This window comes from Numida meleagris, chromosome 11 (genome assembly GCF_002078875.1).
Source record: "Numida meleagris isolate 19003 breed g44 Domestic line chromosome 11, NumMel1.0, whole genome shotgun sequence".
NCBI lineage: Eukaryota > Metazoa > Chordata > Aves > Galliformes > Numididae > Numida > Numida meleagris.
Window position 1 is genome coordinate 17,880,284 of NC_034419.1, and position 24,248 is coordinate 17,904,531.

The 24,248-nt window shown below is 45.3% G+C and overlaps 1 protein-coding gene across 2 annotated transcripts in view; it reads left to right on the top strand.

The window, feature by feature from the left end:
• The window catches only part of CNTN4 (contactin 4), a 262,223-nt gene continuing 238,626 nt past the window's right edge, over positions 652 to 24,248 (top strand). For both annotated transcript variants that reach the window (XM_021409696.1, XM_021409697.1), the window contains exon 1: positions 652 to 817. The gene's annotated coding sequence lies outside the window, so the exon portion shown is untranslated. The remainder of the gene's footprint in view (positions 818 to 24,248) is intronic.

Below are 24,248 nucleotides of genomic sequence, written 5' to 3' on the forward strand. Positions count from 1 at the left end.
CTGTTCTTCGTGCTTTTAAATCGCTCTGTGTGTTAAACCTGAGTTCTGGCTCTCGAAGCAGCTCGTGGCACGTTGTTTGCATCGTAGCTACAAGTGGAGAGCCCGGGGGAGAAGAGCCCGGGGAAGGTCCCAGCGCGGGGCGGCCGCTCGCAGGGCGGCGGTGGGGGGTGGAGGGACTCGAATGGGACCCGCGTGCGCTCCTCTCTGCCTCGTCCCTTCTCCCGAGAGCGCCGGGAGACGCTGCGGTCTTGGACGAGAAGGGTCAGAACGGGGATGAAAGGAGAGGGTGGACCAGGCAGATGGAGGGAGGCAGCTTTGCATGAGTGAGAACAATTATGGCAAAGCTGAGCTTAATGCTGAAGGCGACCGCGGAGAGGGGGGAAAAAAAAAAACGCTCAGCGCTGTAATTGGGGACTCCGTGCTCTCCGCTGTTCGGGGCTGTACTGGGCAGCGGATGCGGATGGGTCCGCATCTGCCGGGACGAGCCCTACCTTGACCGCAAGAAAACCCGAATAGAAGCGGGGTGGCCCCCCCAGACCCCCACTGAGCTCCGCAGGAGGGCGGCGAGCGCCGTGCGGGGCTGCGGGGCGGGAGAAGGGTTAAGGGCGGCCGCGCTGCCGCGGCTCCTCCGCCCGCCCCCCGCGCACGGCGCAGCTTTGGGAGGAGGAGGAGGGGTCTGCGCTGCTCGCCCGGCTCCCGGCCGCTGCCGCTCAATGCTGCGGCCGCGGGCTGCTGCGGAAGCCGCGTACCTCGGGGCTGCCGCGCACGGTGGGCAGGCAGCGCCCGCGGAGCCCAGCATGCCCCCCGCCCCGGGCAGGTAAGCGCCGCTCCGCTGCGGGAGGCGGGCTGGGGAAGGAAAAACCCACCGGGGGTGAAAAATTCCATCGGGGAATAAGGGAACGGGGTGCGGCGAGGGGGAGAACAGCGGGGCTGCGCGGGGTGCGGATCTCGGATAGCAGAGCCTGGAGAGCGGAGAACGGAGCTCGGAGCTCGAGGAGCGGAGCCCGGAGCGCGGCGGTTCCCCGGCTCTGCTGGAGCGGCTTTCGGAGCGCGGCCCCGGGGACGCTCCGCGGGGCGACCCTGGAGGGGAGAGCCGGGGTAGGGCAGAGCTGGCCCCGCCGGGGCGAGGGAAACGCGGTGGAGATGGAGAGCGCGGGGCTGGGGCTGTGGGTGTGTGCGCGTCTTTGCTGGCAGGGAGATGCTCCCTCGCAAGCTGGCAGAATGCATGCATAACTTTTTGCATGATACAGCCGATGTTCCCTGCTTGAGTTCTAGCTTCTTTTGCTTTCCCCAGTCTGATGTTGCTTCCGTGTCGTGAGCAACATAATGCAGCATGTTGTTTTATTTATCCCAGACAGGAATGACTTGCTTTCTGAACTACAAATTAAACGATGCCGCTTGCATAACAAGTGGAAATAGTTTGTATCTTACATACTAATTATCCGTCACGTTCTGGACTAAGCAGGAGCTGGTTTCTGCAAGGAGGGTTTAATAAAGCAGCCTGAGGTCTTGCAGCAGTGCATTCATTTTGCCTTGCGGGATTAATATGGGCAAAGGATTAAGAGCTAGCATGCTGATTAGGCACCCTGAGGTGCGGGGAGGAAGGGGAATGTTTGCCTGTGGGGATAAGTCAGAATGCTTACGCATTCTCCTGTTTACATGGCTTGGTTCAGGACCTGCATCCTCGCAGGTAAATCATTCAGATGAGAGCAGAGACCGGTGGGAGTCTCCTAGTTAAGCAGCCGCACGGCTCCTGAGATGCTTTCTGATACCTTGCCCGGAGCGTGCCAGCGGGGTGCGAGCCCCTGTGCTCCCCACCCCTGCTCTACACCAGCAGTCTGTCCCATGCATGTGTGGGAAGCAGAGCTACGCACCCTGCACTCGGGTCCACTCTCCAGGAATCTTTTCTGTTGCTTTGCTGGCCAGAGCACTTATTTTTCTTCTTTTCTGGAAGCTACAGAGCTTCTATTTTTTTTACCCTGCATTTCGAAGTCTGCAAACTGCTTAAATGGCTCCTAAATAATCCTTCAAAGTCACCTCCCCCCTTTAATACCAAAAGGACTTACTTTACATGGCTAATCCCTCTTTTACTTGCTGTAAAGCTTCATTTAGGGGTGTGCACACTGCTAATTTTCCCAAAGCAGCCTGCTTTAGACAATGGCTTCTGCTGGGTGCAGTAACCTCTTCCTCACTGCACTCAGCTTTGGGCAGAGCTGAATGCCTCTGACAGGGTCTTGATGTCAGTAGGTGCTTCATCAGTTCCCATCCAGTGGGCTCACGCTGCGCAGGAAGCCAACCCAAAACCTTTGTTTGGTGTTCCATTGTGAATAGCACTCCTGGAGGATCTCCTGCCCATGTGCTCATCTGGATGCTGTGCTTGGGTGCTGAACACTGGGGTGAAGCAGTGTGTGCCCACACAGCACTGAATCAGATGACCATAGGAAAACTCCTCGACCTAGGAATTTTCCTGTGCGTACATTCTGCAGTGGAGCTGAGCCCTTTTTTCTAGAATTCCCAGAATTTTTTTTCTTGTTCTGTTCTGCCTGCTGACAAACTGTATGCTTTGGATGTGAAGGACAGCAGAAGAAAAGCTTACCTGTGCCAGAGTCTCCCTTCTCCCTTAGCATGTGAACACTAAACAGGATGAAACGCTTCTTTCCAACCTGAACTGTGCATGACCAGTGCCACCATGTGTTATGGGTGATGCCTGTAGCCCCATGGTCCCTAACCCAAGGCCACCATGGATGCGAGATGAGCGTGCCCTGGCAGTGGGATGCGCTGGCGTGTCCCCAGCCCTGCACCGAGACACTGTTGTCAGCGGTGTGGCACAGTGTTCTGTGAGACCTCAACACCTTGGTGGCCGTAGTTGTATTTTGGGTGTTAATCCTTCCACTGCTCGTTTCCCTGAATGGCAGTGTTTAACAATCAGCTGAGGAGAGCTTGTTCTGGGGGCAAAGGGAGTGGCAATGCAAGGCAGCTGGGAACTGGTGAGAGAACCCTCCTTGGTTCCCAGATTGCACCTCCTGTACTGGAGCATTTCTTGATGACTTCCATGTCTGATACTCACAGAACCATGGAGTCACTAAGGTTGGAAAAGACCACTGAGATCATCGAGTCCTACCATCAACCCCTCACCCCTCTACCTTTATAATGGGGATTAGCACAGCCTTGATTTAAAATACATGTGTTAGCTTGTGGGAACACCTATGAAAATAGGCGGAGTTATTGCTTTTCTGTACAATTTCTTCAAAAGATGCAAAACTTGAAAACAGTTTTGTAGATATTCTAGTACCAAGTAACTTATTTCCCTTGACTTGGGGAGTTAGCCTTGTTTGACTGTGGTTTGCTTGCTTTATTAAAAAATCAGGGTGAAAACAAGGCAGAGGGGTGCTGCCCACAAGACAGCCAGGTCGTTGCCTTTTTATTTCCTCTCATGGTGTCTCTGGCAGTTGGCAGAGCTCTGCATCAGGCCCGTCCCCGGGGACCAGGCCCAGCCCAGGCCCCTGCCCCACCCTGGCACCACTGGGGCGTGGCAGTGGCAAGCGGAGAAGCGGTTCCTTAGCAGTACTCTGCCACGTTTGTAAGTTCATAAATCACCACAGCTCTATTTTCAGCCAGACTAGATCAGTTCACGTCTGGGTTTGCTTCCCACACCTCCGTCTGTGGCCTAAAATGACCCTATAATGTCCCTGTAAATGCTGTTTTCCCTCTGCCTGTGAGCTGTCGTTCGGCCCCTCTGTCAGACGGCGGCTGGGGCTCGTGGTAGGCAGGGTTTGGTGCAACAGTTGGGAATTTTCCTTCCAGTGCAGGAGCTGTGAGGCTGCCGCTTGCTGCATGAGTGATGCGCAGTCCCTGACAGGAAGGTAATCACAAACACAGCAAAGTAACATGAATCACACAAATCCACAAATGTCAGCTCCGGAGCTCTCATCCAGGCGCACTGCCAGGATTTAAACTTGCACACATCTTAACTGTTATCTGCTGCAGTGGTTACTCAAATATAAGTACGGATATCATGGCAGTAGTGATTCATTCTTTTTATTATTAGCAAAGCAAATATATAATGATGACATCCACCCAATCGCATGTTTCCTGAGAATACACAACTATTCCCTGTCCCCTGCAATCATCCACCAAAGATGGTGATACTGAAACAAAGACGCTGGTGTCAAATCTGCTTACAGCCTTAGCATAAACAAGGTTTGTGTTTCATTAGGAACTCAGAATGGTATTTTCTGCACCAAGCAGTGTTGCCAGTACTGTATTTGCTGTACTTAGGAAATAACTTCATTCTTTGCTTTTCCCTAGATAGAAGCAGTCACTTTTTATCTTAATCTGCAGGATAAAAATCTGTTTCAGTATGACACCAAGAAAAGAAAGATTTTTCTTTTTTTGAATTGCTGTGTTAAATCACTGGAAATCAGACCTTCAGGAACAAGAAGGTCAAAGCATTTTAAAAACAATCTAGTGAATTTTCTGTAATCTATATTCATGATATATATTCACGCTGAAGAATAAGGAGCAGGTTTTGACTCTGCAATGTAAATTTGGATTTTTGCGCTGGTGCCTAATTACAGCATAAATGTATCAGTGTGCGGACTTCAGTAAGGTAAGCGACATGCTTACCACATTACATCACTTTGAAAACGTGATGGGGTCTCAATAAAATATTCTACAGCAGTTATATTTTTAAAATTGCCTTTACAGGGATTTTTAAAATACTGTTTAAGCATTTAAATGTTGTGGTTTTACAACATTTATTTCTTCTATTAATCCTTCATAAGCTCCCAGTTGATCTGCAGCTGATGCTCTGTTACATGAAAGTTGGCTGGAGATGTCTCAGATATAGCCAGACATCTTTGTTAATGAGTAAATGTTTTGATATTTCCACTACAAAGCTCTCCTAAGATGCATTATACTAAAGTTTAAAAGAAAGTGAGACATTTTGCCTGGTAGGATCTACTCATATGCTAACTATGAGGTTTTTTTCCCAATGGGACTTTTGAATATTTAACATCCCCGAGGAATGATTTGGGAGAAAAAACCTTCAGGTGAAAAGACTCAGATCTCCTTCAGGGCTACTTCAGTGGTACAACGGGAGTTTGGTGAGCATTGAGATATAGGCAGAACCACTGATAAATCTTGCTAAGTACCAAAAGATGGTACTTTGCCATCTTTTCTTCTGTTTGTTTTTCCAGAGGCTTTGAGCCAGGCTTCAGTGAGACTTATTGGCGACATTTGTTATTAACCATCACTTTTTCCATTCTCGTGAGCAGAGCAAGATGTAGTTGAAAGACCAACTGTTATGCTTGGCTTCTCCATTATGTTTTTTAACGTGGGAGGTCAGCGTGCTGAGATGTTTCATCTCCCTCCACACCTTCACCTCCTTGCTCACCAGTAGTGTGGCCCAAAATCAGTGCTCCTGTACCACCTGGAGCACTTTGCAGGAGTGGAATCATTTCCAACCTGGTCACTGCTTGCATCTCACAGGACTCCTGAACCGTAACTGTGAGGTGGCTGGGGGCTGGGGACTGCAACGGGCTGCGCCTCGCAAAGAGTCATTGCCTGAGCTGCTGAGATTTGATGCCGTAGAAGGCCATGTAAGAGACTCGTGAATTCGTGGTTAGAAGATGTTGTTACTGAAAGAGTAACCCGCAGGAGTTGGCATTGGATAGCTGGTCGGGAGAAAAGCGAGTTCTGAGCTGCTTCAAACTCCAGATTGTGGCTGAATCTTCTCTAAACTGTATCAGTGTAAGGTCTTTGTAGCCCTCACACAAAATCAGTGTTTATGTAAGTGTTTGGCCAGAGAAGACATGTGGTATTTAAACCCAATCTACATAAGGTTTAGCAGGTCATCTTAGTCAATTAGAAGACTAAGAAAAGGAACAAATACCATACTTAGTGTTTATAATGGAAAAACCTTTAGTATTAATGATAATTTAATCTTCATGGACTGAATAACAATAGCCTATCAGTATTTTTTTTTAACAGGATGGTAAGTGGGTGGTTTATTAAGCTCTTATGCAGATAACAGGGTATTATTTGGGAAGACTTACGAACAACATCATTCTCAAACAATTAAATACATTTCCATCTCTATGCTTCCAATAATAGGAGTGTAAAAACCCAACTAGCCCTCTGTGAAAACCAGAATTACTGAGGATATTCAGTAAATGCTGCTTTGCCTGTTCCTGGCTTTCTGTTAATGGTTCTGATCTTGCATTTGTACTTCTTTTCAGTTATAGATATAAAACCTCGAGCATAATCTCCCTAAGTGTGAGCTAATGACTGGTCTTTGGAGTTGCAGAAAGCCCACAAACTCAAAGGTTGTCAGGAAGGCGTCCCTTTCTTGGGTGGTTATTATTAGGCTCATGTCTGAGCCAGGTTCTGTTAACTTAGCTGCACTAGGTTTGCACTAGGTTTAAGTCCATAATATTTTCAAGTACAATGCTGTATATTAGTGAAGAATGTGTAGTGATGGGTCAGTGGCAAAACAAACATCCCTTGTGGCTAACTGTCCTAGTGCTGCTGGGGACTTTTATACCACCTGTTGAAATCTTGAGTTTCCAGCACCATCAGTAGTGTGACTTATTTGTTGATACAGTAGATCTTCTGCCCTTGGACCATCGGTGGTACTGCTGGGTTTTATATAGCATCTGTGTGAGGAACCTGTAGCTGGTGGGCTACAAATAGTGCATAAGTTGATTTCATGTAGTTACTTTTCTGTATTATTTGAATAACGCTGTACTTTGTGTTAATGATGTGACCCACTAGTTGTGTTTGAGAGGCATGTTCAGTGCTGAGCAGATGAGGGTTCTTCACCTCCTGTTGCAGAGCACTGAGTAGCTTTCATCAAATAATATATATATATATTTATCACTACTACCCTGCTCTTGTGAAATGGAGGCAAAAGCTCTGAATCCTCTTATCATGAATGAATGAGTCTTCTTGGTCTTTGTCTCCCAGTCCTTTGAAAAAAAGCTTCTGAACAGCACTCAACTCCAAGCTCTAAAAAGAGTTACTTAGCATAAGAGCAGAACATTTGCCTAAGAGGGTTTTAGTCCAGAAATGACTTTTTATATTTAATTGATCTGTATTGTTCAATTAGGGAGGTATATAATGCCCTCTGTTATGCATGTATAGCTCGAAGTAGGAATGAATGAGTATGAAGTACAGCCAAAGAGTCATTCCAGACATAATCAGCTCTTAGCCATGTACAAAAACTGGATTTCAGTTCAGGCCTTGATATAGACAAGTACATATGGACTGTGTAAATGCATCGGATGGGTAATTTCTCCATGCGATTTATTTTGAATTCCAGTATTTGTTCTTATTCTGGACACATTTCAGTTAGGTTTTTTTTTTTTTTTCCAAGCCATGAATATCTTCTACTCAGAATAAATACTCTAATGTATTTCACTGTTTCACTTCTCTGAAAACAACTTGTTTGGGCTTTTCTCACCCCGTCTCCCTGTCCCTTCCTGCACGCAGGTGTGCTCTGAGCGTTCACAGACACTAGTAGCAGCGGTCCCACAGGGTGGCAGCACTCAGCCCTCAGCCTCCCTCGTCTCAGAGCATCCCTGCCTCTCCCTGTTCTGCACAGGAGGAAGCATCACACGCATCAAGGGAGCAGGGCACGGTTGGAGGCATGGCATCACTACTCTGCTTCCACAGCTCCGTGGTAAAGAGCCAGAGGCAGCGTGCAGGCGTTCAGGTGCATATTGAAGCTTGTGCTTATGATCCCCCATCACACAGTTTCCCCAGTATAATTTTTCTCAGGATTCCTAATTCTTCAGAGTCTGTACAAAAGTGCATCATTTTTTTCCTTGACACATTTCCACCATCAGTGTCATGATTCTTTATTTACCCACCAAGCCATTCTGCCTCTGTTTGACCCTCCTTTTTCCCCAGCGTTTTTATACCTGCTGTTAACCATCCTTCCTTGCGTGGCCTGATGCAGCAGGTAGGTCCTCTTTCACTCTGGCAGACAGGTCAGGTTTTTGTGCCTGAGAGAGCAACGCGCTCTCGGCTCGTCCCCAGCTCCTTTGGTTGCCACCCAATAACATCAAAGCTACAAGAAACTTCCTCTGTTGGATCCAGTGCAGCCAGACGTGCTGTTAGAAACTGCCAGTGATTCATGGAGAATGATTTTAAACTTGGCAGAAGTCAGTGACCATGGCGGTGAGCGCGCGGTGTGTGCAGAGAAGCTGTCCCGAAAGGTGCACGGTATTAGGGATGCTTTGTCTGTGTGCTGATAGAAGTGCTGAACTAAAAATACCTCCTTCCCTTGACATGTCTGGCAGGCACAGAGCTGTGTGAGCAGGGCCGTGGCCATCACACAGCTATCCCATGTTTCTGGTGCAATTGTCATCTGTATTTTCACGTTGCGTGCCAGCTCTTCATGCAATGAATATTCAAGGAACCCATTGCACCTTTTCTTCATTTTATCAGGGAGGCAGAGATGGAAAAAGCAGGTACAGTGCAATGCTAAGCATAAGGTGAGGTCTTTCCTATGGACTGACAGTAATGTCTCTGGTGGGAGTGAAAGAATGGTTTGGGTGAATTCAGGGTTTGATGGGGCTCTTGTAATCGCAGGAGGAGGGGAAAAACAGCAGTCAAACACATTTGAGAATGACGAGTGCAGAACACGGATTGACTCAATATTTTCTTAAGTCAAGTGGAAAAAAGGAAGCGTAGTATGAGAAAGCTGAAAAGGTCAAACTAATTTGTACTTGGGTGATAATGGGTAATGCCGCTGTTGTTTATGAGGCTTGCAAAATCTTCTCAGTGTTAAGCACTGTGATGTATCTGATGGTGATTTTGAGAAATTAAAATGGAAGTAGCAATTCTTCCCAGCATCTTCATGCCTTAATCCATTTTGGTTTAGGATTCCTTTGAAATGTTACATGTTCATTACAAATGAGTTAAGATGAAATTTATTCAGTTCTCTTGACTTTGGTATGCTGTGGCAGAAGGAAGATCATTTTTAAATAAAAAAGATTAATAGTTAAGTTGATGACAATGAGGCTGAAAACTGCCTGTGTCTTGCTGCTTAAGCATTCTGACTGTGTTCTCCTGTTTGTTTATTTTGCTGCAATCTTTTCTGTTTATTTACTAGGGAAAGTGGAAATCTTGTATGCGTGTACAGCTACTGCTATTAAAATAGGAATAACTGGTGAGCTTCTAATTCCCCACACGCCCTTCTGCTGCCTCAGTTATTTATGCAGATTTGCAACATCATTTAGTGGCCGCTGGAAATGGGGTGAATTTTCCAGAGATTCTGGTTTCTTTCCTGGGAGCAGCAGTGCTACCAGGCTGTGCAATGGGAGTCAGCGTGGGATGGGATCTGGGCTCTGGCCTGCCTTGAGTACAGCCGAAGTGTAGGCTCCAGAGGAATTCATTTGCCAGGCTTATCGCTGAGACATTTAATATCTAGAATGATATAGTATATCAAACTCTGGAGTTTTGGGCTGAACGTAGCTGCATTCGTCATTGTTGCACAACCTTGACAGTGAACAAAAGGTGCTGCAGGGAGCTATAACTCATGCAGCAAATTAATGGGTTCCTGGTTTGCTTGCTCAGCTAAAGGGGAGCTGGGAGCAGTGTGGTCTCAACGACGGAGGGTTTCTGCAACAAGTGTTGCATAAATACCCTGGGACACAGATTTGGAAGCATTGCCCTCCTAGCAGTGCATTGGGACTGCTGTTCCCCAGTTTTGAAGATACTTAGCTATGAAAGATTTTGAAAAGTGAAAAACCGACAAAAATTGGAAGGTGTTATGACTGCTTGATACAAGTGTTTTAAAGGGGGATTTGTTTTGTAATGGGCATCAATGGGAAGCAAGAAAATTTCAGCCTGTGAGAACTATTTGCCAGTAATACTCACAGCCCACATAGCATCGCTGAGCATTTTTGCCAACTGGTAGAGTGTATGCATTGCAAGGAGATACTACTGATCACTTTCAAATGCTGAGTCCTCTGAGCCCGGTCTGCTGCAGGTGAGGTTTGTCTGTCTCTGATTGCCATGCAGGCTGTTTAAAACCATAAATCTTTTCTCCTGATCCTCAGCAACTGGCATGTATTAGAGCTTTTGGAGCACAGCACAGAGTGGTTTGAAACTGCTGCTGAGTTGCAGCAAGAGGCTTTCAAAACATGTGCAGAATGGAGTGGCCATGGCACAGCTTTGGTGAAGTCAGGCAGGTTTTGGAGCTCAGAACTTGCGCTTCTGAAGTTCAGGAAGACTCTGGGCTGTGTAGCAGACTGGCCAGCTGTCCAGGGCTCATGTGTGGGGTTTGCAGCAGTTCAGAAGTAGACCCAGAAGTGGACTGGGGGGAAATCCACCAGAGACGGTGTTAACTTCCCCACCAGCAGGTTTACTCGTGAGCTGGAGATGCTCTTCTGTGGAAAACAAACATTGTGACTAATACGGTCTTTTGGTTTTGTTTTTTGGGAGGTCTTGGCTAATTTTGTTCGCTTGTTTTGTATTTGGTTTGCATTTGTTTTGTGTGTTGTTGTTGTTTGGTTTCAATCTGGTCCCTTTTCTCCAAAGAGCAGGTTTCAAAGTCAGTTGGTATTTTTCCAGCCAGTAGGTATAAAGTCCAACTGTACTGCGTGTCTGCAATTCCTCATCTGCTTTTCTGCTTCAATCTTCTGGACCACTGAAGTTAGAAACCTAACAGCATGTGGCTGAGCATGCTGGTAATAGCTCAGGAATACCTTCTCCCAATTTGTTCAATCCTGTGTAAATGAGAGCGTGCAGCGGAGCCGAATGGCACGCTGTTGGCCAATTTGAGGTGTATGAATACAGTCCTTATGTTAGATTAAGTGATACATCATAGGTCCTGTGCAAAGGAAGGAAGGAGCCCGCTTTGCAACAGCTAGCATGAATGGATGGCAGTGCAGTGTTGGTGTGGGTATTTATTTAATGACTTTGGATCTGCTTCTCTCTTGTTGGAGGATGGTTGAGAAATCCAGGCAGCTGCGGGCTCAGCCACCTCTGCTTTGGGAGAGGAAGGGAAAAAGGGACACAGAATTTTGCAGAGCAGGAAAACTTCGAAAGGCCAGGAAAAGAAATCTTCCTTCTGCTCATTCTCTCTTCTCCTTGGACTCCTATGTCACACCCTGCTTTGGTGGCTCCATTCACGTGGCTCGTGCCATGTTGCTCATGCAGATAGTGGTGAGAACATCCCACAGAAGGCTGAACTGAGGAGGCTCCTCCTCTGTCAGCACAGCTCATGGAAGACTTCTCATTTTTGTCATATTCAGAGACAGGAAGGCTGCCTCTGGTAGCCCAGTTGCTATCAGCACCCACTGTATCTCAGAACATTTTATTATTATGACTATTATTGTATTTTAGAATCATTACCTAAAATATGAAATCACCGCCCCTAGAAAAGTGAATTATCCTTTCCTGGGTAGCTAATTTTATTTCACTCAAGAAAATTTGATTCATATTTCTGAAACATTGCCACTAAACAGCTTTCTAAGCAGAGTTGCAGTGCAAGACCAAATTAGATTCGTGTAGGGAGAAGGGAAATATTATTGTTGCAACTGTCCAAAGGGGTTGAAATGAAAATAATCTTATAGATCAAACTTAAATTGAGTTCAGATATTACAGAGATAACACAGTTCTGTACCTAGAAAATCCATCTGTCAAAAAATAAACGTCAGGGTCACATTTTAAACTGGCACTTCTGGCTTTGGATCATCTAGCTTTTCTCTCGGGCAGACTGGGCATGGCAGCCCCATATGTTATGGGGACATAGAGCTTGAGAAGCAGCTAAAGCTGCATGAACCTGCTCAAAAATAAGTAAATAAATAGTGGGGAAATGGGAGAATGTAGTTCAAGAATTTATAAAATCCTTTGCAGTTGTGCCAGGTACTGTAGAATCATAGAATCATAGAATTAGCTAGGTTGGAAAAGACCTACAAGATCATCCAGTCCAACCATCCACCTACCACCAATAACCCCACTAAACTACTAAACCATGTCTCTCAACGCTATAGCTAAATGTTTCTTGATTGATTCTATCAATCTGAGTGACTTTTGAATAAGACTCCCAAAATTTGAACCAGACTGTAACTAAGTCTGGTACCTCCAGGACAAAGCCCGGCTCCTTCAGGCAGCTGTGGTCCCAAGGTGCTGAAGGGTTTCCATCCTGTGATGCTCTTGAGCTCCTTGTGTTACCAGCGATGTTGCCATCAGAAAACATTTCAGGGCCCTGGGCAGACAGCTGAAAGCTTGAGGAGCTCGGACAGTATTTTCTTTAATCCTCCCAGTAACGGGGAGAGATAAGGAAGGAAGTGGGTGAGCCCAGGATGTCACCGGTGGCTCTAAGACTGGTGCCTCCACCAGAATTTCGGGGTTTATGATCATGGAAGAGCCTTTGAGACAAGTGGCCTGGTGGGGCCAGACGGGCATCATGACTATCTCATGCCTAGAGCTGACTTTGTTATTTCTGGGCCGCTGTTTTTTGCTTTGGATCAGTCCTCCCCTAACTGCATTGATTTCTGGGTATTGCAATAGTCAGGGTAAAAGGCTTGGTGAAAACTTGCTTTAAATCCAGAAGTACCTATTTTTGAAAATGTAACTAAGTGTGATTTAACTGCTGAAACATTTATGAGTAGGCATGAGCATTCACATAGAAGAAACTGGTAATACCTATACTAATGTAATGTCGTCCATTACTGTTGTGTGAAATGTAAAATATTGTATAATATTTGAATCCAACTGCAGAGAATCCTTTATAACTGTACTGTCAATATCTAATTTTAGTAGCTAGTTAAGTCCTGTGGAACAGATGAATGCGTTTCTCCATTTCAATTCACTTCTAAGATCATGTATATCATCCGCACTTCTGTTTTTATATAGCATATCGTTGTTATATATACTGTCTCTGTACCCATTTTTTTTCTGGACTTGCAGACCAGTATTTCTGCATTTCTGCTGCAAAGGCCCCAGGTGCAGCCCACGGCCTCCCCTCCCTGGGTACTCGTTAGCCTGGTGCAGCCCTGTGCCAGGCCCTGGCCCTGTGGCTGTGGTGGGACCATGCCTTGAGCATCCCAGTGTGAGTCCAGCCCGACTGCCTGCCCGCATCCGCCCTTCTGCACTGCTTATTTTTGGCCGAAAATGTCGATTTGTGCGTTTTCTTTTCCAGCTACTTCATGGTCTGTGCCTGTGGGCGAGAGGCTCTGGCTTTAAGACTGTGGTGAAATTAAGCATGTACCTAGGCCCGTACAGGATCAGGGCCAAACACTTTAAATAATTGATGGACTGCTTCATTTCTTTAGCCTTTCTAAAGTAAACTGAGTTTCAGATGAACATGAGCTGACTTAGATGTTTGGTTGGAAAGAAAAAAAAGCCCTCTGAATTGCACTGATTTCCCACAGGATTAACTCAGGAGCAGAAAAAATAACTTCTTCAGCTTCATCCTTCTTTCACTCTCGCTAAACAAGCTTTTTTTTTTTTTTTTTTTTAAATACTCTCTTAAATTAAACACAAAATCTGAAAAGGGGAGGGGGAAAGTCTGGATACGTATTTATGAACTGAGTTGGCCATCTATCCCAAGTGCATTGTGGTTTTGCCAAGTATTTTTCTGTATAACTTCTGTAAATATGTATGAATTAATAACACAACTAGAATAGACGTGTTTCTGATCACACCTGCCAGTGTGAGAGAGAAAATGTAGAAGTAAATGAATTCAAAGTAACTGACCCAAATATTGTGGAGACTGAAAAGAAAAGGGAAAACAGAAGCCCCAAAAAAACACAAATGTAAATAGGAGAGGGAAAAGCAGATAATGAGCATCCATGTTTTGATTGCTAAATGGTACTGTGGTCTTGTAGACGGGTTTGTAGGAAGGATGTCATTTGTACAGGCAGGATGTGGAAGAAAGTAGAATTAGTTTGTTGAAAAACAAGCAGGAAACATGTGTCCAGTTCAGAGCGCTCCTCATATTCCACTTTCTCTGCAAATGGCTCAGTAGATGAGCTGAAAATAGAAGCATGGCAGAAACAGCAGAGTTACGCTGGGCTTCGGGGAGAGGGATCTGCTTTAGAAAATGTATATGTGTGCTAGTCCATAGAAGTGTTGCTGCTTGGAAACTTCCCTCTGAGCAATTTCTTTCTCCAGTGAAAAATAGCAGTATATTTGCTAATGAGAAAACATATCCGATTATTACCAAAAATTCAGAAAACTATACTGGGCGCAGTGGCTCATAGCAGAAAGTACTCTTTGATCCAAAATGCTTCTTTTTCCCCTCTCTTCTTTTAATCCTTTGAGTCATGTTACGTGTCAAAACGCTTCGTGTCCTTTTCCGAATGAGAACATGTTTAGGAATCATAGTGCTGCCTTTGGGGTGACCTTGGTGGCTTCAGGAGGTGAATGAAGGGTGCTGTGTCAGTAATACGAGTGGGCCCGACTCAGATCCGCGCAGCATTTGGGATGTGCTGGCGTGTTGACTCAGACCCTCGCTGTCATTGGTCACGGTTACGTTTCATGCAGGCTAAAATACCTCCCGCGTGTTAGCGACGCTGCTGACAAATATGAAAGCACTACAAAGGTCTTTTTAAAGACCAGTATTTATTGCTGAAAGTGCGTTCCTGCCACGGCCAAGCCATTCATTATCCCCTCCTTTTCCTGGAGGAAAAGGCGATTCAGCTGAGGTTCCCATCCCTTTGTCTCCTCTGCCCCTGTCACTCATTCCCTTCATTTCAAAACCTTAACATTTCATATTCCAGATATTGGATGTGATCCATCCATCGGCTGCCAGGAACTTGTCAGGGACCCTGGACACGTCCATGTGTATTTGTGTCCAGCTCCTGCCAGAAGAGAGGGATGTTGTGCGGGGAGGGCTGCCACATCACAAAGTTGAGTCATTTTGGGCTTTATTTCAGCTCATCTGCAGATTAGCATTTTCCAGTGCTTTCCCCCAAAACAGAACCTGAGAACTTGCAATGGGCAGCTTCTGGTTTCTGAGGAGTTTGAGGGTTTTTTAGTATGGAAGACATGGCATGGTTTATTTGTGTATACAAACAAACCTATTCCAAGCTAAAAAGGAGGGTAGAACTTTGCCTGTTTTGTTTCTTCAGCTGAACTTGATGCTAGTGCTTAGAGAGAGGTTTCCATGGTGAAAGTAGAAAAATCAAATTTGAAAACTGCTTTCTTTTGTGCATTTGCTGCTATTGTTTCTAATGGTCACTGTTCTGCATGTTTAACAGTCATTATCCACACCTTCTAGCTTGTGAATACATTTACATATTTTACATCAACATTAGCAGGGAAAAAATCCATGATTTGCCCAAGGCTGCTTAGGATTTTTTATTTTTTAATGCCGAATTGCTGAGGATATCCTCCAGTGGGATCTGTCAGAAAGGTCTCTTCTGGCACACAGCTTTGCTTACTTGTTAACTTTGTGCATTGATTGCTTATATCACCTGCTTTTTGCTCAGGTTGGATTTCATTTCTGTTCCTTTTTCTGTTACGAAAGTACAAAGTGTAAACCTAGTAGCAGTTGCTTGCTTTATTCATTTTTTTTCCCCGGTGGAGCCTCAGGTAGTACGTTCCTTGCCTGTTTACCAAGCACTTTTTCTGCCTTTTTTTTTTCTTTTTTTTTTTTTATGAAACAGAAAAGAGTCTGGCTCAGATGCAGCAAACTTCTAGCACATTACTCTGAGCTATCCCTACAGCCTAGCCAGCATATCCAGGATGCCTATTTCCAGCATCCATCCCCATGTGCATTGTTCCCTCAGGATGGGACCGTGCTGTGCTCTGGGAGCTGCCTGGTCCTGGCAGCAGTTGTGCCAGTTTCTGCCTTTCGCATTGTTCCTTTTTAGTCATATGCTGAAATCATGCTTTTGTTCCATCTCAAGTAATTAATTAGTCCAGTTTCCATTTTAAATTTAACTCGAGCCAGCCTCACCAAAGTGTTGACATATGTATTACTAGAGATTGGTTACAAACATCTTTCAGAATAAATCTCAGAAAATAATCCATGTGCTGTGAACAAAATGCTGAAAGCAACCTTATGTGGCCCCGAGTATCTGGCTGTGTTGATGAATAACAGAATGCGTTCTTGATTAAAAAAGAGGATGCAGGATTATTCCTCATTTCCCATCGCTCCTCTGCCAGGCCCTTACTGCAAAGAGATACTCAACATCCCATGAAACAGTGAAATCTGTAGGTGAGGAGATACTGTAAAATGTGAATAAATACCTGAAGTTCTGAATGTCATCAGACCTTGCTGAGCAGGTGCCCTGGGGCAATACGTTACCCCTTCTGTAAACTCAATTCACCGAGGATAAATCTGAAGATTTTTTCCAGTATACGCAGCAGCTTCCTTTGCTTGCATTTTTGTTACCTGCCAGGATGAGATTGTAAAAATTAAGCGAGTAAATGCTATCTGTCTGCATCCTGTGAGCAGTCTGACGGGGATGCCAGTGTCCATCTGTCTGTCTGCACGCCCTTGGTCCAGCTCTTGGCGCAGCGCAGTGACTGCGCTTGCTCTCATTAGGGGCTGTCCCTGCCCACTGCTGACTGGCAGAACCGAAAAGATTGTCTTGTCAAATACTGCCTGCTTAATACACGTTTCTATGTGATTTGACAGAGATTTCTTCAGTTTAGTGCTGAAGAGAAGCTAAATGAGTCAGTAAATGCTAATGTGTCCATGTTCTTCCTAGGTAACCAGTTCCTCTTGGGACAGTATCAATAAGTGCCATTTATATGATATTATGAATGTGTTAATTACGTGTAGACAAAATAATGAGTAAGCAAAGGTCAAGGACAAATGCAATTTCCCCAGAAACACACATCAAAGTGCTTCTAATATTTAGATCATTACCATTATTGAATATTCAGTGTCATTTAAATTATGTGCATTTGTTTCATTGCTTATATTTTTAGTCTAGGAGATAGCAGGCAACTTGAAGGGCTGTGCAAGTGTTTTGTAACAAAATTCAGCAAAACTTTAGCAGCAAGTGGACTGTATTTTCTGCATACATTGGTTAACTGCCAGGTTGAATTTGGGATTGATTTCTTGTTTGAGATGTAACCTTGAGATTTTTCCCCCCTAAGTTTGAAATGAAGGAAATGAAACTGTGGCCGTGCTGGCTGTTAAACTGCTGAACCTTGAAACTCAATGCAAATCAAAACAAAATAAAAAGCTCCAGAGACCTTAAATACTCGGCTTTGCCCTAGTTCATTGGGCTGTTCATTATCAATGCACTTTTAAAAAGCGATGCTGTTAGCATGCTGGAGATCTCAGAGTTTCCTCTTTGCTCACAAGCCCTAAGTATAAATACCTCTTTGGCAGGGACCTTTCTGAAACCCGGTGTTCTCTGAGGCCGGAGGAAACCCTAGCTGATCAATACAGCCATTAATTAGAAGGAAAGGTCCAGTCATGATTTTTACTTCTAAACTTTTACATATTGACAGCTAGCGAAGCAGTTAAGACATCAATAAGGATCTAAAAGTTACTGTACTGTTGGGTTGCTCACGGAAAGATCGCAATTAAGCTTTCTCTGTCTCCCAGGACCTCCTCTCATCGGTGTCTGGAAGCATCTCTCCATCAAACAAGATGCTGTTCATATATGAAATATTCATGGTGTGACACCAAAACATGTTGCATATAATTTCAGTACAGTAGGCTGAAATTGGATTCACGTCTTATTTTTCTTACAAATGCCCGTCAGAGCTGCTAAATCAGCTTGCCTCTGCGGCCTTGAAATAGTGTCAGTCTGAATTTCCTTCATGCTGCATAGTGTTTTGGGCAAAGACTCCCAGCTTCTGCATTCAAGATGGAGCACCTTTAAATAAATACGAAAACCTCCCGGGAATTAAGATTATTCGAAAACGTTCTGCGGGGGCAGCGTTGAAAGTGACAAAAAGCCACGCGAATGCTGATGCGTGGTGACCTTGGCTCCCCAGTTGTGCAGTATCCATATGGCGCGTTGCGTGGTTCTCATCGGTTGGAGGGCGTGCAACGAGGCGCTCTGCAGGGCTGAGCTTCGAGTACCTTATTTCCCGAGTCTTGCAAGGAGGGATGAGGTGACCCTGCTGCCCTGCAGGTGTCAGGGCGGGCTGTGGGTGCTCAGAGCACTGGGCACCCTTCAGGAGGCCGTGGGTCGGAGATCAGGGCACAGGCGTTGTCACCACTCGTCTGCGCGCTGCCTGTCCTGGTGGTGGTGTGACACCAGCCTGGCGAGCAGCGTGCTGCTCTGCTGAAGGCTGCCCTGACAACGCAAAAGCATCTGACAGGGCTGTGACCTGGTCCTTTAAATCAGGAGGCAGGGGAATGAATGCAGTGTTAACTTCCTTGGCACAGTAATATTGCATTCATGCATAAATAAGCTCAGTTAAGCAGTTGCTAAAAAAGCAGCTTCGGTCCTCAGTCTGTGACACGTTTGCTTGGAAAATACCCCCATCGGAGAAGCTAGGCGTACTTGAAAGCATCTCCTATTTTGTTCCTTGCCTGCTGTCCCTGTGCCCAGAGGTTTTGCTCGTGCTGGGGCCTGGCTGAGCTGCAGGCTGGGTGGTTTAGGAAGCACAGCTCTCCTCTGAAGCCGCTCGTAGTATTTTATTTTATTTTTCTAAATTAGAACAGCTTTTTCCGAATATTTGCGAAGTTTGTTCGGTCTTGCCACAGAGACAAAGCTCCTGGTTCCCAGCACTGGCTTTTTGTAATGTCCTCCTAATAATTACCACCTACTGTTAGAGATGCTCCTGCCCCGCTTTGCCATTGCAGCTGGCCCTGTTGCAGACTTTGACAAAGGAATTAACCTTGTCCTTTTCTGCTCCACCCTTAGTGTACTGCTGAAGTGCCACCCCTGTGATTTCCCTGGATTTCCACTGGCCTTTTAACATGATTCTTTTTAATTACTAACAGCAGAAGCAGATTTTGTAAATGATGGGTGTATATATACGTACAGTATACGGGTGTTGATGCTACCGTCTTCATTCAAGTGAATATAATCCAATTGATTGCAGCAACTGGGGTATAAATCCTTTGGATGAGTTTCAGCAACACCACGGGGGATTGCCAGGTCTGGAGCAGGAAGCAGAGCTGAGGGATGGACACCAGAGCACGGCCCTGCAAGGCGTTGGTGGGCTTCGTTGGGAGCTGCACTGAGTCCTGCACCCCATACACCTGTAACAGGCCTCCTGCTGTGCACCCTGAGCCCTTTTCAGGATCTCTGAAGTGTGCGAGTGCCTCCTTGGCGTGCTCCTGGTTGTTTTCAAGGACCTGCTTTTAAGATAAAATCACATCTGCAAAGCTCTGCCCTCGACAAAAACTCCGTATTGCTCTTTTTGAAAAGTGAGGCTCTCGTGATAAGCTTCTGCATTTTCCATTACGAAAGACTTTCCAAAAGATTTTTTTGAATGATTTCTTGATAGCTGGCAATCTCCTGAATCATTTCTTATACAGAAATCGTTCTTCAAGGTGTTTTGTTCTGGTAACAACTGCCACCAAGCTTGGCTTGTCACAATTACCTGCCTGTAACGAGGAGAGCAGTGGAGTCTATAGGCCCAGTGTTGCATTTCTTGCTCCGAAATGGTGGGCAGGTCCCTACTCTTTCTGCACCTTTCTATTTCCCTGCCTGCCTTTGTACCTTTTGTCTGTTCTCTTGGGGTCTGGAGCTCTTTGAGCTTGAACAGTGTGGCTGATTGACAGCGGGCCCTCTGAGCTCTGTTTTAATCCAGTGATAAATAGTTAATTTTGGAGGTTTAGGTTGTCAGCAGGCCACCTTGGTGTGTCACACTGAGACTTTGATTTCCTTCTATAATCAGATAAGGAACAGATATTTCCTGTATATCCTCCCCTAGTGTTCGAGTCGTACCATTAGAGCATTAAGTCAGATACATGACACCCAATTTCAGAGTAATTCTTAAGGAAAAGCACATTACATGTTTGTAATGGGCTTCCCAGGACTTATTTTGTTTCTTCCTGATGAATATGAATACCAGCAGGTTCATCTGAATTCTGACCTTCAAACACACGAAATGCCTCTTTAGGCCAAGAATATGGTCTTTAAAATTATTTAGTCGGAGTGAATATCTTCCTCTCCTCCCTAAAAATCCCCTTAGAGTGGAAGAATAGAACTGTTGTAGGTGTTTCTGAAATTCCTCTGTACGCTTATGATGAACTACTTGCATCTTGTAGAAATGCTCTTCATGTCAGCCTGACCGCTGCTGACCTTTTCTTTCTAAATGGCTTTATTTGGGCTGCATGTTGCATATAATATCGCTTCTCTTCATCTCCTTTTCATCTCTTTGCCCGGTAACGTCAAGCAGATCGGAGAAACTCCTTGTAGCGCACCGTGTGCTTTGCTAGAACAGTCTTTCATAAGCACTTTGGTTGAATAAATATCCATTGAATAACTGGAGAAGGTATTTGTATTCTTTTTATTTTGATTTACGTTCCATCTTCCTATCTGTGCATCTTCAAGAGTAATTGCCAGTTTTCACCTCCTACAGAGAAAACATAATAGAGCTGAAGAATAAGTAAAATGTGCTCAGTTTCATCCTCTTGCATTTGTAAGGGAGCCTTTATATTCTTGCACATGCACGCACTAATAATTTGCAAACTGGAAATCATAACCTCATTCTCAGCTGGACTTGCTGTAAAAAGCTCCTCGTATGCTTCCTGGGTTTCGTTTCCTCTTGAAGCCTGCCAACGGGAGACCTGTACATACGGCCTATTCCCCTGTGTGAAATAAGTCAGTCCAGCTCTGGTGTAGTAGAGGTATCCCAAATGAATGCAAAGGTCGGAGCCAGTATGTTCCCTATTATAGACATCATATTCCCATGCACTGCTGATCTGATAGCAGCAGGAGTGTATGTCATGCATTCTAATGATCCTGCCAGTGCAGCATCTCGGGGGAATACCGCGGTCTCCCCGTGATGGGTGGCAAGTTCCTTTCTGTCATCTGATGCAGGATGCTGTTAGGGGGGACTGCAGCGCGAAATGCCTCTGTGAGTTGGTAGAATACTGCTCTCTATGTGAAAACACTCCTGGAGCCGTGGCTGTCAGTGCTCTGTGGGGACCTTTTCTTAATCTGAACAATAATAAGGTCAGTTTTGGTGCAGCATGATTTTTCCATCAATTAGCTCAGTCGTACTTCTCACAAGCCATATATAATCATGCGTGTTTAACCTGCAGGTTACGCAGCCGTGCTAGTTCTGTGACCTGCAGTTCATAGAGCTGATATTCTCTGTATTTTTGGAAGCGAAGAATGTAATAGAGATTTTGAGTGGGCTTGTCCTCTCTGACTGCGGCACTGGTTATTGCCTTCAGTGCTCAGACGGATGCCAGAAGGCGTCTCTCAAATTCTTTCCTGGGAGAAAAATGCCTTATGAAGACCTCCCCAGAAATGGAAGCTTCTTTACATACTTTATACCTGTTGTCTTAGGAGATCTGGAAAGGGAACGCTTTCCACAGAAAATGCCATTTCAAAATTTAAGTGATAGTGATTTTCTGGATAATACGAAATTTTAGCCTATTTATTTCTGATGCGAAGTGAGCAGTCTTTAATCTACTTCTGGATCATCATTTTAGCCCTAATCAAAAAAGTCCCTTTCCTAATACACCTAGTGCAGATTGAACGAACGCTTCACTTTCTGCAGAGTGTTAGAGTGCTCACACTCGGGACTGTAATTGAAAGGTAGATCAGTGAATGCACTGCAGTGGGATGAGAAACTGCAGTGCAACTTGTGCAGCTTTTTCTGCATGTGAGCCTAGTGTAGTTATCTGTAGCACCGTGGTGGGCCAGCCAGAGGCTTGGAGAGGTGAGATGTGAGGGCTGTGGAGCGGGAGAAAAAGGCTGGATGTTAGGGAGTATTCTCAAAGTTATTGGAGCACTTGGTTTGGAGAGAATTGAGACCTGTTTCTAATAATTGGTCTGGCACCATTTTAATCTTTATTGGAGAAAGAATAAGCATTCAGCCATTTAGATTACCAAACTGTCCTCTTTCTGCAACGTGCCGTTGTAGTTTCCGTTAGTGCATGCTTTAACAATCCTAGGAGGGATTCATTATTTCTGTTGGCACAGCGTGATGTGCTTCCCTCTTCCACTTGAAATACATTTCTCGCTATTTGCAGGATGAAGTTTGAAAAACCTTAATTATACAGTGAAAAAGGAAGGGTCGAGAGCCAGGAGGCAAAAAATCTCAACCCTTGCAAATTGCTGTTGAAAGTTACTTTGTGTGCTCGAGGTTGGCTGCGATGCTGGGAGTGCTTACCCCGAGGGCAGGTTACTGTCCTGCTCCTTATGCCCCATTTCCAGCGCACCCAGCCTGCTTGCTGCTTCACATCATCCCGAATCGGCAAAACACAGGCACTAAAACGAGAAGAAATACACTTCATTGCAAGGTCAATGGAGCTAAAGTGGTATCCTGGCTGTATTGTAAGAAAGTAACAAGAAATACCTTCAGCCTCAAACAGAAGTCAATGGAGAGTCAACAAACGGTGACTGCAGGTATCCGTTTTCTAGCGGGAACCAGGGACAACACACGTGCTCTGGAATAACACAAATAACACACAGAGGCACGCACAACCTTTAAGAAAAGGACAAACAAATTCCAGCAAGCAGCAAAGACACCCACTGCTGTTATTTTATGAATAGATGGTAAATTCGCCTTCTGCATGTTGGTGAAATAATGAAAAAATCCCAGGATTTTGAAGGCGTAAAATTGCAGACAATTTGTGTTTATAGCTGTAGACGGCCACACAAGTGAAACTAAATTGAGTGCTGGATGGAGCTAAGGGGAGAAGGAATCAGAAATGCCAGTGGAAGATAAGGCTGTAGAAATGTCTCTCTCCAAAGCTAATCAGAACTAAGTATCCTATTGCCAGCAGCGTGGAGAATGTTTCAGATAACAGATAATGATGGAAATTACGTAGGATAATTATGTCGGGAAGAACAGCAAAGGTTGTACGTGCTGACTCAGAAAATTGTCACCTACTTCCTCTCTTTGTCACTCCTAGGAGGTACCCACTGCCACGTGGAATGCATAATGTTACCCTAGTGGGAAAAAAAACGCCTCGGCGATTAACCGTGTGCCATACCTAACATCTAACAAAGGATTCAAAATGTAATCACTCTAATTTGCAATTGTAAATCTCCTGTTATCAATTAATTTACATTGTACAAGTAACCATCTGATTATCTTCGTGCAGTGCTGTATTTACACTGCAATTTAATTGTAAGTAATTAGCATGTAATTGCATACGGTTATTTATATCTTGTAAAGAAAGTGATGTATTTATATGTAGTTAAAATAATTGCACTTGGGAGCATTTTCTGCAAATCTTTTGATTTTTCTTCCTTTCCAATGTATTATAACACTTTTTGTGTCCAAAATGGCACTTGGCCGGGCCGAGCTGGGTGTCCTATGGGTGGGTTAGGTTGGCTTTATGCAAGCTGAAGCACGGAGACTTGCATTGGCTTTTGTATTCGTTTTCCATTTAAACCTATTTTCTCTATCTCCCAGTGCTAACCTGTCTCTTCTCCTCCAAAAGGGAGTTGGTAATAGCAGAGAGGCCTCTGCTTCGATCCGCAGGTTGTCTGCCGAGGGGGTTTGGGTGGGCAGAGGGGATGCCCCCATGCTGCTGCTTGCTGGAGGCCAGCTCACCAGCATTGTGTTCCTCTAATCTGAAAATCTGGGAGAATGTTTGGGATTCACAAAGAAGCCTGGAGTGGCCTGGAGGACGGCATTATCTGGTGGGGCAGTCTGTGCCTGCTGGGGGCTGTGGTAATGGAGGGCTTTTCTCTGCGTGGCGGGTCAGACCCCTGCGTTTAGTACAGGATTTGATGTGTGCTCAAGGGGCGGCATCTCTTCTCTCCTCTCTGCTGCTCCTGCATTTAACAAAACAACTCCCAGCCACGTCGCTGTCAGATTTATATTGTCTGGCTATGTTACGCCGTAGGAATCATCTCAGTGCTGGGCTGCCCAAGGGGTGCCACTGCTGGCTAAAGCTTTCTGGGTTCCCTGTGCCCGGCTGGGAGCAGCTGGGAGGGTGAAGGCACACCTGGGGGGAGAGGAGAGGGGGAGGGGGCAGAGCTCAGCTGCTTGTACACAGTCTTTCATGGGAAGAACCTGAGGGAACGGTTTAGTTAATTCCTGCTCAAGCTGTATGAAAGTGCTTCGTGTACTGTGTGTGAGCTGTGGTAGTAGCAGATTTACGTGTTCTTCATGGGATCTTTTGCACTGGAGACTTCTGTGCTGTTCCCATCTCTTCATTCCATTTGCTTCTT